The 16,020-nt window shown below is 34.4% G+C and overlaps 1 protein-coding gene across 2 annotated transcripts in view; it reads left to right on the plus strand.

The window, feature by feature from the left end:
• Positions 1-16,020, plus strand: part of ARHGAP15 (Rho GTPase activating protein 15) — an 818,783-nt gene that overhangs the window by 739,921 nt on the left and 62,842 nt on the right. The gene's annotated exons all lie outside the window — the stretch shown is intronic.

The raw sequence follows: 16,020 nt of genomic DNA on the forward strand, positions 1-16,020 counted from the left end.
AAAGACAAATCCAAATGAATAATGGATATTAAGACTCAATTAATCTTATTGCTAAAAATCAGTTGTACAGTATGATTTCTGGTGATGGGTAAGAAGCAATAGATAAAACTATAGATAAGTCATCATCATCATACTGGATAACAGTTGGGTGCTTACAATAAGATACAAGATACCTACGAAACGGATGAACTGGAACTATCTCCTACCATCTGGGAAAGAACTAATTTTTAAATTTTCATTATGAGACTTTATACTTCAGAAAGCTAAAATAAGGGCCTAATTTACTCTTTTGTTAATTTCTAAACTTTAAAAATTGATAAAGTGTTAACAAAACTATTTAGTATTCTTAATTTAAGAATACTATTGCAAAATGAGAGGATGGCTCAGAAGTCCTCCTTTTAAAGAACAATAAAGGAATTGGTGAAATTAATTTATCACACATGTATAAGAATCATTTCATGGGATATTTGTTTATCTTGTATAACACTGCTCATAAGTATTTGCAAAAAGATAATGAAAATAATTATAATATACACAATTATAGGTAAATAAGCACTTATTAAATACCTACTGTGTGCCAAAATATATGCAAATTACTGGGAATACAAAGCAATTGAAAAATAGGTCCTGCTCTCAAAGAGGTCACAATGTAATGGGAGAGACAACAAGCAAACAAATGTGTACAAATAAGCAACATATAGGATAAATAGGAAATAATTTTAAAAGGGAAAGTACTAGAATTAAGTGAAGTTGAGAAAGGCTTTCTGTAGAAGATGGGCTTTTTAGTTATAATTTGAAGGAAACAAAGAGGAAGAGGTGAGGAGGGAGGGGATTACAGTTATGGAAGGAGAGTCAGAAAAAATTCCTAGAGCTGAGAGATGGAGTGCTTTGTTCATGAAATAGCAACGAAGAGCGGTGTCACTGATTCCAAAGAATATATGTTAGAATATAAAGTATAAGAAGATTAGAATGATGGGGTAGAGAAAGGTAGATTAATAAAGGCTTTGAAAGTCGAACAAGATTTTGTATTTTTTTACCCTGAAGTTAACCCTGAAGTTTGAGTTGGGGGATGGAATGACTTGGTCATAACTTTAGAAAAATCATTTTGGCAACTGAATACAGGAATAGGAAGAAATTTGAGGCAAGCAGAATCACCAGCAGGTTCTTGAAATTGTCCAAGTGTGAGGTGTTGAAGGTATGCATCAGAGTGATAGCAGAATCAGAGGAGAGAAGGAGACATATTAAGAAATATTGCAAAGATGAAATCAACAGAACTTCTACATATGAAAATGCAGAGGTTGATAAAAGATAAGATAGATCAAGACTAAGAAATTAATTAGGTCAAAGACTTTTATAGACTAAAGAATTCTTGTGCCTCTATATCTTGGCTGTATTCTGCCCTCCCCCCCCCCCAATGGCAAGTACCAAATAATAATCACATATGCTAAAAAAATTTGATCATGTATGATAGACAAGAAATAACTTGGCACTAAGATGAAAATTGTTTTAATTAGTCTCTGCAAAGTAAAACTATCAATGTTTTAAAGCTAAGGTTGAAGTTTAAAGCATGTAATTTTTAGTAGATTTAACCTTACATATTTAAGAAAGTTATTGATAAAATATGAGATATTGATGGGTAGCCATCACTTATAATAATAATATACCAAGTTGAATTAATACACATTGGCATAAAAAGGAGATGAGCAAAGGAGAGATATATAGTAGTCAAGAGCAATTGTAGTTTAAAATGTAAACTCACTCATAAAAAAACTTATGAGAAGAAATATTGGAGAATATATAAACAGTACATCCTCATAAAACAGAAACAATGGAGGGCAAAACTAGTTTAAAGAAAGCTTGGTGAGACATCCAACTAAGCAAGATCAGACATAAGGCATTTAAGGATGAAATAGAAAGAGGAAAAACAAACAAATGAAAGATGGAAAAGATCTGCAAAATTTTCTCTTAACTTTTTACCTTGAAGAAAATTAGAGCCTTTTTCCTTGAACTTTAGTATCACAATCTTAGATATATCTTAAAAGAAGGTAAAATGACATGAAAGTCAATAAAGATGGGGAAAGTAGTTGCATTAGATCAAATATACATAGATGAGATCTGTGATAAAGGTAGCACAATCATGAAGGCATTCAAGGATGGAGTCACAAAATATCTGAAAGAGGCTTTGCAAAATTTGAGACCTTTTTAAAATAAAAAAGTGTAAGAATATCAACACATCATTTTGTATGCTTATTTTTTACATGGAATTTTTATAAGAATAATATATCAAGAGTATTCTTTATGAAAGTATTAGTAAAGATATACTTTCCCAAGTGACATTCTACTACAATCTTTATCAGTACACAACTGAAAGTAGATATAACTTCACATTGAGCTTATTTGAAAAGTATAAAAAAAACTTTTGATTTGATAGAGGAAAAATGTACTTTACTATGGTTGATAAGGTCCTCCAAATGTTCTTGTTTTGGGATAAAATTATGCTGGTAACATTTAGCCCTGAAATATTGCTGAGTCTCCTGATCGACTCTACAGTTATTCAAAGGATTTTGGCTTAACCATTGTCATAGTAGAAGCTGCATAGGAAAAAAAAAAAAAAAGTCTATTGTATAATCTATAACATAAAGTAATAGTGACAACTATTACTATATATAAACTATATTATAGTTTATCTATTAGTATATATACTTTAAAAAGACACTGCAAATGAACAAATAATGGAGTCTATAAATAAACACAAGAAAGATAAGAGGTGGAATTACCTAAGGGGAATTAGATAGACCACAAACTACCCTCTGAAATGAAGGTTTATGCTTTTAATATAAATGTTCTACCTTTTGTTGCTATATGGCTACAAATCATGAAATACTATAGTCTCTGAAGAATTATAATTAAGTACCACTCAGAGAGGAATGGAAAGATGCATGGTGAGTGTGAACAGACTAAAACACATAACAAGTAAGTAATGACAAAGAAGAAATGGCATAAAGGATGTTATCAAAGAAATATATTATCAAAAAAGTAGAGGGGGATTATGTGGTGAGAACAAGGGGTTTTTGTTGGACAGTCTGTTCTCTACTGATATCTTTGCAATGTAAAGACAAAGTGAGGAAGGACCCCCAGAAGGATACCCTGTGGCAGACTTATGAGAAGGCCTGAAAAACATTGCATTAATAGATATCTATTTGTAAAACTGGAGGGAACATCTATAAAAATAAGATCACAAATTCATTGGCACTATGGAGTATAGCTAATTAAGGTTAAAGAGTTGATTACTCTATCACCTTTAACTTTAGAGAGAGATCATTTAGATAAGAAGAACCATGGTAAAATGGATTAAAGGTCTCCTTCTAAAGAGGTAGACTAAGTTCAGCCCCTGACACACACTCTGTGAACATTGGAAAGTCACTTAATCCTTCTGTGCCCCAGATACTTCTCACAAGCAAATTCTTGATTTGTATTGGTAGAAGGAGTTACCAAACTGGGAGTTCCCTATTCCAAGAAAATATTCCACCCTCTATCAATTTATCTATAGGAAGAATTTTAAGTGGGTCCAAGAATATGCCTGAGCAAAGTTTTATCTTGTTAAGCATTCCTTGCTTAGTTTTTGATAAACAGTTAATTGCAACATGTCATCAAAGCCTACAAAGTTGAAAGACAAAGATTGTTTAAAAAGAATTTAAATACATGCATGTTTGAAAGGATCATCACAATGTTTGCCTTACTTTTGATGCTTTCAGTAGTTCTTCAGAAAACCGACTGTCAACACACATAAGTAGTGTTTATTTCAAAGTGGTGAAAATGTACTTTAAAGCTTGTTTAGGATGGGTCAGGAAATGTAATACAATGCCACAAATTCTCCTTGTACCCAAGTCTCTAATGTTACTATAGAAAAACCTTGTTGTAGCACAGCTCACCACTATATCCATTTGGATATGAATCAAATCTATCCTTCAAAATACAACATCTGCATATGTGAAAACCATAATTATAACACAATCAGTCATCTAAACACCATCAGAGCATTCCACAATCTATAACAACAGTATAGTAGCTAAGAAAACTAAAGGCAATCACTGTCCAAAAAGTCTCCTACCTATTCAAATCGTAGGCCAAATTTTATGTTCCTGCTGGATGGAGAAAGCTTTGTGCTATGAAAATGAGCTATTTTAAATTCCAATATTTAAAGGGTAGAAACGAAATGAAAATAAGCATAGTCAGAATTCTACATGTTAAAAATATTTTATAACCACTATTTCTAAGTATACAAATGTAATCATAGACTTTAGAGGTAAGAAGAAATCTTTCCAGTTATTTAATTCAAATTCATTTTCAAGATGAGGAAAATGAAGCTGAGAGACAAGTGACTTGCCTAAAGTCACACAGCTTTTAAGTATATAAGAAAGAAAATGAAACACGTATTCTAACTCCAAGTCTATTGTTCTGTCCACTGCACCAATGGTTTCCAGACTTTATACAAACTTTTCATACTCTCCTCCAGAAATAGTTACATTCCTATATAGTTTTCATAAAACAGTGAATACAAACAAAATCAGCTCATTTTTATTCAAATAAATTAGAATTTATTACATTTTTACATATAAAATACATTATATGAATATAATAAGGCAGTAAATATGTATTGTTAAAATATTGCGCTGTTAATATTTGTAAGATATAAATTAATAGTATTATTGGAGGTAGAGGATAGCATAAGGGATAATCCTAAAATCAGGAGAACCTAAATTCTTAGATACTTTATAGCTATATGTGTGTATAGAGAGAGAGAGAGAGAGAGCGCATTAGATACTTTATAACTATGCAACCTCAGTTTCCTCACCTTTAAAATGAAGATAATAATGTCTACCTCATAAAGTTGTAAATATCAAATGAAATGACATATGTACAGTGCTTAGCACAGTTTTGGATACATACTAAGTGCTATATAAATATTAGTTATCATTATCATCATCATTATTATTACTGTGATGAGTGGTTTTATTTTGGGGTGCAAAGTTATTCAAAGAATAGTATCATTGATGAAATTGAAGCTTATCAGCTAGCTGGCACAGTAACAGATAGAGTACTGGGCCTGAAGTCAGGAACAATTGAATTCAAATCCAACCTCAGAGACTTAGTAGCTGTTACCCTGTGTTAACTCAATTAACTTCTGCTTGCTTTAGTTTCTTCAATTGTGAAATTGATTGATAGCTTGCCTGTGGCTCCAAGAAGCTATAACATAGGCAGTAGCACAAGTAGCAGGTAAAACTCATCTTGGCAGCTGGGCTAAACCAAGTTGAGGGTGCTATTTAAATGTCAACTGGATGAATTAGAAGGATGTCTACCCCAAGCTTGTGATGGATCAGGGAGGGGGGGAGAGAATGTAATGGACAAATGAGAAAACAATTGTTTAAGTAGCCATTATGGTGGCTAAAGGAGGTACTGTGGAACCTTTAGAGCTTGGCCATACATTCAAAATGCCAAGGTCATTCACTTCATGCTAGGTTACTGCTAATTGTCCCAACTTTTGTCTCACCACTGAACTTGGAGTAAAGCTGTGATTTTTGTGCAATTCTGCCTCACTTAAATCTAATTCGTAAACAAATCAGAACATCATCCCATGATGTCATTGGTCTACTTTGAAAACAAAGGAAGAACAATAGCAACAACTTCCCCAGATTATTGTGAGAATCAAATGAGATGGTAGTTGTAAAACACTTATTAAGTGACTACTGTGTGCCAGCAACTGTGCTAAGTGCTTGATTCCTTGTTTCTTTCCTTTCCTTTTCAATGATTAATTTAGAGCAGTATTTTGTCTTCATGAGCACTAGAGAAGATAGAAGTTTTTTTCTGAATCTATCAAGATGATCATATGATTTCTGTTGGATTTCTTACTAAAAGAATCAAATGTGCTAATAATTTCCCTAATGTTGAGCCAGCTCTGCATTCCTAGAATGAATCTTACCTTGTCCTAGTGTATTATCCTCATGATAAATTGCTGAAATTTCTTTGTTAATATGTTATTTAAAATATTTACACCAAAATTCATGAAAGAAATTAATCTATAATTTTCTTTTTTTTGTTTTGGCTCTTTCTGGTTTATGTGTCCATACCATATTTGTGTCATATATAAAGAATTCTTTGTCTATTTTCTCAAATAGTTTGGTTATATTATAATTAATGTTCTTTAAATATTTAGTAGAATTCACTTGTAGCCCATCTGAGCCTGGAGATTTTTTCTTAAGGAATAGTTAAAATTCTTTTTTAAAATTGGATTATTTAAATATTTTATTTTATCTTCTGTTAATATGGGTAATTTATATATTTGTAAATACCCATCTATTTAACTTATATTGGTAGGCTGATAGACAGTTGGGCAAAAACAAAAACCAAACCACTCCTAATTATTGTTTTAATTTCCCCTTCATTGGTAAGTAACTTAAATGGGTGGTGAATTCCTCTTTTCATTTTGATTCTGATAATTTAGTTTTCTTCTTTCTCTTTTAAAAATCAAATTAACCAATATTTTACCTATTTTATTGTTTTTTAAATAAAATCTGCTTTTAATTTCATTTATTAGTAATAGTTTTCTTAATTTCAATTTTATCAATCTCCTTTGATTTTCAGGATTTCTATTTTGGTGTTAAATTGTTTTTTTTTTTTATTTTTGTTTTTTTTTTTATATTCATCCTTAGACAAAATATAATAAAAATTTTAGAGGGAAATCCTTGTTTAAGCATACTGATTTATTACTATTTCTTATATCCTATTTGTTCATGGTAAATGAGTTCTTATTACTGTAGGCTGCTGCCAAGGAAGGGTGGTGGCTAGGCAGCTGTATCTGGGCATTGCAGAGGAGCTATTCACATCTGCACTTGGCTAGGTGTGAGCCAGTGATTTATCACTTTCCCATTCTCCTCTACCCACTGGTTCTTCTCCTCCCTTTTTGGGGGGTGGGGCAGTGATACCCAGTAGTCTCCATAAACTGGATTGATAGGAAGAAAGTTAGCATTTATTAAATGCCAAATACTTTAAGTGCAAGAAATATAAAGAGAATCAAAAAGATAGTCAGTCCCTGCCCTCCAAGAGCCTCTTTTCTAAATAATAATAATAACAATTTAAAAGATATAAGCATAGAATACATAGAGAGAAGTTCCACTCATCTCAGAGGCATGATTTTGAAGTCCAGAGAAGTCCAGTTCTGAGTCCTGGCTCAGAAATTGAGCCAGGAGAGGATTGAAGGCAGGATAGCTCTGGACACCTCCATAAAATGAAGGCTCCAAGGGAAATTCCCTTATAGGAGGACAGATGAAAAGTGTGACTTGTGGAGGAGTCATAACCTACTCCAGGGTAAGCAGATTCCAGGCATTGAGTGAAATTCCAAGATGGGACAGCAGTAATTAAGGCATGATTTTAAAGTTCAGAGAAATTCAGGAACTAGACCAGGAAGGGAAAGAGAAAGGGAAATAATTTGGTGTAAAAAAGGAAGAGACTCCAAATTAGAGGGTAACATGTCAGAAGCTTTACTTTTACTCTCCCTAGATCATCATTCATGGCCTGTCCCTAACTATGAGTGTTCCCCTAAGCTCTGCCCTGTGCTTGTTTCTCCTCTCTTTCTCTTTGCCCACTCTGTCACAGAAATCTCTTTAGCTCTCATGAACATAATTTTAGGCAGATAATTCAAAGGTTTATATAATCTAATCCTAGTCCCTCCTAAACTTCTCTCTGTATCACTAACTAGGTATTGGGCATTTTGAACTCAACAACTCCCAGACATTTCAGATGAAACACATCTAAAACAAAATCCATTATCTTTTCTGCAAAACTCACTTTTCTTCTGAATATCTCTACTTGTACTGAGAGTACCAGCATCCTTCCATTCACTTCAGGTTGAAACCTTGGTACCATCTTAAATTTCTTCCTCACCTCATGTATCCAGTTAGTTGCCAAATATTGTCAACTTAGTTTTCACAACATATTTCCCATCTATCCCTTTCTCTCTAGTCACATGCCTACTACTCTAGGTCAGTTCCACATCACCTCTTTCCTGGACTACTGCCAAATTCTCCTAATCGGTCTCCCTGCCTCAAATCTTTCCCTTTTTAAATCTATCCTCAACACAGATATCAAAGTGATTTTGCTAAATTGCAGATCTGACCATGTTATTCCCCTTTTCAACAAGCTCAAATGGCTTTCCATTTATTTCTGGTATCAGATATAAATTCTGTTGTTTGGAAGACTGTTACATTTCTCCTCAGCACATGTGCATGCACATACATACACACACCCTCAATAATAGATGAACTAAGTTCCTCTTCCATGGAGATTGAAAAAAATCTAACAGGATCTTGGATTTCATTTTTTAAAATTCTCAAAACCTTCATCCATTCTTCTCTTTCCCTATGGTGTTCAACTCTTATTTTTGCTCTAAGTCTCTTTCTCATCATCAGTTTCTTTCAATCTGTTTACAAACAGGTTCATCACCTGAATTATTTTTTAAGTTTTTTATGACACTTCTACACACATACAATTATTAACCTGTATCTTTCCTTCCCTCCCTATTTAAATTTCTTGGAAAAGTTTATGTATATATTTTGTCATTTCCTACTCTGTCCTCAAACCTCCTTATAATGGGGCTTCTGCCTCTACTAATCTGTTTACCTATTGTCACAGAGTTAGAAATAGCTGAGGCAGGATTTCAACCCAGAACTATCCTGTATCTGCAACTAGATATCCTCTCAATACCCTTAAATCAACATTTCTCAAACTTAGCTTGTAATGTTTTTTTTTTCCTTCACTCTAATGTTAACTCCTCTTAAGTCTATCTGACTTAAGAATTTCTTTGCTGCCACTTTATAGATTCCTTTAAAAATCACACTCTTATTTGTCTTTGCTGCTTCTTTGGTACCTACCATAAAGTTTTACCAAGTGGAGGTGTTTAATGTTAATCCATTGATTGACATTATAAATTCTTCCACATTTGAATAAGGGAATAGAGGCTTCTGGTCACAGCAACACAAATAATTTTCTTCTTAATCTTTTGGAACAATGACTCTAAGTGATTATAATCTTGGAAATTTCAAGTCTAGTAGAAGAGAAGTTTGACAGATTGGTGAGAAATTTGAGCAAGAGAGAAACTTTGCCATATTCAAATTACTCTGTACATCAGTGTGATGGTTAAAGTATAAAAAGATTTTTAGGAGTAAGTGTTGTTTCAATATTATTATTAGTCAGTAGTTGCCTGGAATTGATTCCAGTACCTTTGTCTCTCTATTCCAGAATCTTACAACAATTATTAGTAAGGTATTTTGACCAATCTTAACTTGATAGTTTATCCAGGCTTTTTTCAAGATATGCTTAGGAGAAGCAAATCATATCACTTTCTTAACTTTAGGAAATGAAACCTCAGAGGCATTTCCAAGTGTTTATTCCTCAAATAAAGGAGAGTTGGCTTATTTCAGAAATAAGGTATTTGATTTAAGGTGATTTATCTGACAGTATCCTTATTCTCTGTATCCAGAAAATATTGTTGGGTACCCAAATTTGGATCAAATTAAAGTACAAAAAGAAAAAATACGAAGAAGCTTTGTACCATATAAAATTGGTTGGAAGAAAAGCTCAAGCTTTCTTTTTGCATTGATTTTGCAAGAAATTTATCCAGCTGTTCATATAATTCACAGCATAAAAAAAAAAGTTACATGGCTGAATAGACATATCTCATGGAACTATGCCAATTGAATGCCTCATTGAAAGAGAAACTTTTTGACTGGGTTTTTAAAAAGTAAGTTGAGATTTGAAACTTCTCTGTGGCCTTTCTGAATGTTAAGCACAATATTTCACAAAACCATTTGAGAAATAAGTTCAAAGATGAAAGCCTAGAAACACAAGGGATGGATGGGAGAACCATGATCACATGTTTCATCTGCCCTCCCCCCAAAATCATCAGTGTTAGCATTTCTGAAATTTTAGAAAAACTTGAAATGGATGGAAAATGCATTGTAAAGCCCACCAATCCCATTTCCTTATTAGTTGTCAACAGAAATTTCAGGTTGAGCTCTCTACCTCCCACTCAGATCCTTAGCTCTGCTGCGGTGAGCATTGGAACAGGTTGTGTTTTTTGTGCTTTCTCTGTACACTTTGGTGTTTTACCCAACCACAATACCTGATATCCACAGACTTTCAGGCTATGAGTATTTTTACTGGAAATGAAGAGGGAGACCTGTGCAATTTTTTTTTAAGAGGTACAGTGGTTTCAGTGTTTGAAAGATGCCAGATCCCTTACAACTCCCTGTTCCTGTGTGTCAAACAGGCCCCAGATTGCTTTGAAGAAACTCATGTACTTCCTTTGAACCTAACTTATTTCCACAACTGAATCACCTGGCAGAATTTGGTCCAGTAGTTAAAGAAGTTAATTACTCCATTGGTAAGAGTGAAGCAATAGTCTCCACTCCCTGAGGAAATCATTAAAAAATCATGAACTTCAGATATTAGCACAGTATTTATAAGGTCTCTGAGCTTAGAATTAAGTTTTAGCTATCTTTCCATTAGTAAACAGTCCAGTTTTAGACAATAGCTTTTTGAGAAGGGATTAAGAATGGGGTAAAAGGATCACTTTAGATTTGGTACTTTTTAGAGCAGCCCCTGTTACTAAATTACAACTAGAAAAAGAAATTGAGAATACTGAAATAGCTACTAGTGCATGTGGTTTTACTTATTTTAGAATTTCCCAGGTCCTGAGTACATTTTTTTCAATCCCTCATTCACTCAATAAACATTTATGAAGTGTCAGGTTTGTGCTAAGCATAGAGGTTACAAAGAAATGCCCCCTAAAAAGTGCTCTACCCTCAATAAGCTCACAATCTAAAAGAAAGGGAAGGAGTGTACAGGGAAGTATACCCAGTATAGGCTTTTGATGAAGTCCAGAGGAATTCTGTCACATGGGAAATGATAAGACTGACTTGAATGCCCTCTTTAAATGGAGGATCTCAAAGGAGCTTACCACAATCTACCCTCTATCCTCTCCACTTAGAAGGAGGGAAGGACCTTAAGAGCAGAGGCTACTAAGGAGGTATGACATTCAAGACTAATGTGACTTTTTGTAGGATGATGAGATTTCAGAGAAAATTTAGAATTGGTATTATCTAGATATAAAAGTTGTTTCCTTTGCTATATAAATCTGTCTTTTATACCACCTGCCAAAAATGCCATACTTCCTCTACTAATCAGAACAAAATAAAGTTTCCACAACACAAAGATACTAGACAAATTATCAAGGAGCATCAATGAATTCCTTTTATTTTTTTCTCCCTGGAAAAGTCCCCAAATGACATTTTAACACCAAACCATTGAGCAATTACCTTCTGAAACAGGCCAACCCTGATGGAGAGAACTATAATATAAATAAACAAATAGTATAGTATCAAACTCACAGTTCCTCTGCAGTGCTTAGTTCAGGCTGAACCAGATTAAAACATAACTGGAAAATATTTAGCAAAATAAGTTTTAAAATGTTAATTTGTGATTTTCTAAGTCAAGGAATACACATAAATCATTTATATTTGAGTTTTACACTGAGGATATACTAGAGTACTGAATTTCTATCTTGCCACCACACCCAGATGACTCCAAAAGAGAGAGTGAGACTGGTGGATTCACAGTCCTGCCACACTTAAATCCAATTCATTTGCAAGTCAAGACATCATTTTCCTGACATCATTGGTCCTCTTCAAGAGCAAAGAATAAACAACAACTGAACATAACAGTGTGATGCTCTGCCATACAAGCAAGTACCTGCCACATCACTCTAACCATTTCTGCTTTTCCTGTAACCCAATTCAATGTGAAACAAATGTGACCTTGAATTATTTCCTATCAAATGAATGATAATTTTCTTTGTGAGCCTTAAATTTGGCTAAACTCAAAAAAGCCTAAATAGTTAAGCTCTTGCACACTAAAAGAAAAAACATGTGGGAACTTGGTTAGTTACCCCCATTTCACAGAGCAATTCCTCAACTGGCTAAAATTCATTTGGTAAATCCATAACAAAATGCAAGGAACTTCAAAACTAAAGGAAAAAAAAGCACACACACATTCAGGTCACCTGATTTCCAGTTCACTAGACCACACTGCGCTCTCTTGCCAATACCAATATTCGATTGTATTTCCACTGAGGAAGGAGGCATAGCAGAAGCAAACAGAATGATTGACCTTAAAGCAGGATCAGAGCTTGCTACTCTGATGTGCTGTCTCCTCCTCTTCACACCAGCATTGATTAATATGTCTTTAAATAAAATCTACTAGTAAATTGGAAAATCCAAAATTATTTGGCATGCCTGGCTTGGAGGCTTTGTTACACATTTTTGACACTTTGTTTTTTTGGTTTTCAAAGCAGAAGAGATTTTTGGGAGAGGGGAAGAGGCTGTTTTCATAATTAAGGAACATCTTCAGCTTACATACATCTATGGATGTTCTGTCCTTGGAGCTTGTATGTGTGTGCAATTTCACAGACTTCAGATTCAGAAACGCTGGGATTCAGTTCATTGTTTCAGAGCTAGAAATGGGGCTGCTGTTCACCATCTTCTCTTCCTCTTCTTTAAGTGGAAGGCACTGAACCCAAATGCCCAACCATGGAAGACATTCTTCCAACAACAGCATCTGGCTCTTTGGCAAGGACTTCAGGCAGGTTGTTTGGGGAGCTTTGCAGTTGCCTATTGGTTCATCACGTGCATCGGATATTGTGGCCTATCTGGCTTGCTTGTCCAGACAGATGCCAATTCCTTTTGATTCACCTTTACTTCTGAGAAACTAGTTTACTCATTTTTATTTTTTTCATTTTTTTGTGGACATATATGTCCCCTCATAGATAGGAAGATTCTGGACAATCCTTATTCCTCCATGGCATCTGTCTATCCCTAGTTCTCTGACTTACTCTTTTGAACTAACATGAAATTCTCTGCCACTTAGACCTATCTGAAAAAGAGGATTTTTAAAAATAACGATTTTTAGTCACTTCTTGTCAATGTAGCACCTTGTTAAGCTCAGAGCTTGTTCTATAAAAAAAGCCAATGTTAAAGGAATAATTTATTCTGTTTTGTACATAAGATATAGACATAGTCTCAAGATTGGTATGTTGCTCTGTTAAATCATATTGGCTCCCCACATCTTTGTCACATCAGGAACAAAAGGGCATTTTAGGACTGGAAAAGACAAGCCGACATTGCATTGAGCTTTGCTGCCTTACAGATAGTACCCGCTCCAGGAAACTAAATTTAAAAAGTAGCTTTTTTTACCTGTTAATTTTGTAGGGTTTTTTTTTTAATTCATGAAGGATTTTTGTGGTTTTTTATGGATAATTGTTAAGAACACAGAGTCCAACGGTAGCCCACGCAACAGGAAGCACTGACAAGGTGATGACAAGTCCGGCAGCAGTACCCAGAATGCCGAGGAGAAAGCAGAAATTAGAGCTGCAGGATGACATCCAGGAATAGTTAACATGGGGTGTCTGCAAGATTTCCATGTTGTTGTTGTTGGGTGTACTTTTCCTTTATTCCAGCAGGAGAAAAAGTAAAGATTGTCTACGTGATTTCACATCACAAACTGGAATTGTCAACCCATGGGATTAAGTTAATCTATAACATTATTTCTGCATAGATGGGAACTTCATATCTAAATAGTCTCTATGTCCAGTGACAGATTTATGCACATGTTGGTTTGGATAGGAATATTTTAATTAAATTCAACAGGCATTTATTAAGCATTATATGCAAAGCACAGTGCCAGATTCTGGGGAGATAAAGACAAAAACAGGACAATAAGGAAACAATCACTACCATCAAGAAGCTAGAGTTCTCCTTGGGGGACAGAGGGATAGTAAAAGCAATGTAGAACAATCAGTAAATACATTATATATGCAACATAAATGCATTGTAAGAGGAGGAGGAAGAGAAAAGAAAGGTAACGATTTAATGGGGGGGGATTAGTAAGAGTCTTGTGTAGAAAGCAGCAGTTGAAGTGAGCATTAAGGAAACTAAGGATTCAATGAGGTAAGAAAGGATAGCATTCTAGGTATAAGGGACAGAATGTGCAAAGGCACAGGAACAGAGGATAGGATGTTTTATGCAGTAAAAAGCAAGGAAGCCAGTTTGTCTTAAATGTACAAAACCTGAAGGGGAGTAATGTGAAATCAGTCTGAAAGAGAGGTTGGAGCCAGATTGTGAAGGGCTTAAACTTCCAAAAAGAAGAGTTTTCTTTTTATCCTAGACATAATAGGAGCTTGTTGAAGTTTCTTGAGTGGGGGCATAACATGGTCAGACTTATGATATGCTCATAAAGAAAGCCTCCGGAATACCAAGACATAAGCCACCTGTGGTGTTCAGTTGCATGATAGCAAAGTTCAAATGTGGAGGCAGAAAATATAATGTCACACGTCCTGTGTTTTCATCCTTAATAACATTTATTTCTCTATAATACCTATTTCCCAAGGATTCTCTAATCCTTGGGAAGAGGACTGATGTACCAATGTTAATAAAGTATGCTGATCATTCAGGAAGAATCTAATATATGCATAATATTCAGATGACAGTTCTAATTGTTTTCTACTGTGAATGTGTAGCGATAGATAGTTGGATAGATGGACATATGGGTAAATAGATATGTAGCCACATAGCTGGGTGAATAGATGAATGGGATGGATATTTTTTATTTCATATTTTTCATCATTCCCTCTCTATGGAAGAAAGGAGACAGAAAAAATACTTTTCATTTTCTTCTTCTGTTCTATATTCAGCAGTCTTTCTTTTCTCCTTTGTCTCCCTTGGAATTTCCACCAATCCATACTTAGTTTCAGTGGGGGTTGAGGGGAAAAAATACTGGCTATAGGGTCAAAAGGCTTGGTTTTGAATCTTGCCTATAATTTTGCTACCTATGGCATGTCACTATTTCTCTGGATCTATTTATTCATCCACAAAATCAGATGAATGCAATGGCCTCTGGAGTCCAGCTCCAGATATATAAGCTTCATGAACCTCTTCTTTACACAAACATGCTTTTTCAGGAATAGGGAAAGAGAAATAGAATAGGATAGACACATTCAACATGATGGAGATACAGGTACAGAGAAGGGAATTAATGGATAGTCAGACAACCAACCATGGTTTCCTTATGGAATCATTGTCAACAAACTTCACTTTCTTCCAGTATTTTCACTTGCATATTCTATTTCTAATGTTTCCTATCTGTTTGACATCAGGCAAGTCATTGAACTTTGCCTATCTGTAAAATTTCCCTCATCTGTAAAATCCCTTCTAGCTTTAGATATATAACTTCATTTGACTTTCAATGAATCCTCTACATCCATAATTTTATCCTGATTTTTAAAATCCCATTTTCTTCAACCTCTTCAATCCAGTCTTTCACTTCAGCCCTGACAGTTCACTGATTACTATGTTGCTTTACTCTTTCTATTTCCTCTTCTCCTTTGTCTGTAACAACTAGGATATTTGAGGATGGGGGCAGAGCTAATGGTGATTTGAAAACTTGGAGTTGAAATTTTGAATTGAATGCATATACACTTTCTGAGCCAAAAATCATGATCCAATAAGATAAAATGTATCACAAAATGAAATGCACTTAGCTTTTTCTATTTTGTGTCTTTTATTCTTTGTTTTCTAAACAAATATTCATTGAACCTCTATTATATGTAATACTAAATTCTGTGGATAATAGAATATATAATTTATGGTCTTTGCCTTCAGGATGCTTTCATCTTTATATCCTCAAGAGCCCTATCTGTGCTTGATCTTCCCCTCAAGGAGCAAGCATGTTAAAAACTTAATTTTTAATTTTTGCAGAAATTATATTTTTCTGGACTTAAAGATTTAAGTTAAAGACAAAAGGTCTTTCTTGGGAAAGGATAACAATGGTAACCAGAACATGGGATATTATCTCTTTTTAAATGATACTTTCCCCACACTTCCCTGGTACAAATAAGGGCTGTCTATTTGTTCA

This window comes from Sarcophilus harrisii, chromosome 3 (genome assembly GCF_902635505.1).
Source record: "Sarcophilus harrisii chromosome 3, mSarHar1.11, whole genome shotgun sequence".
Taxonomy (NCBI): Eukaryota; Metazoa; Chordata; class Mammalia; order Dasyuromorphia; family Dasyuridae; genus Sarcophilus; species Sarcophilus harrisii.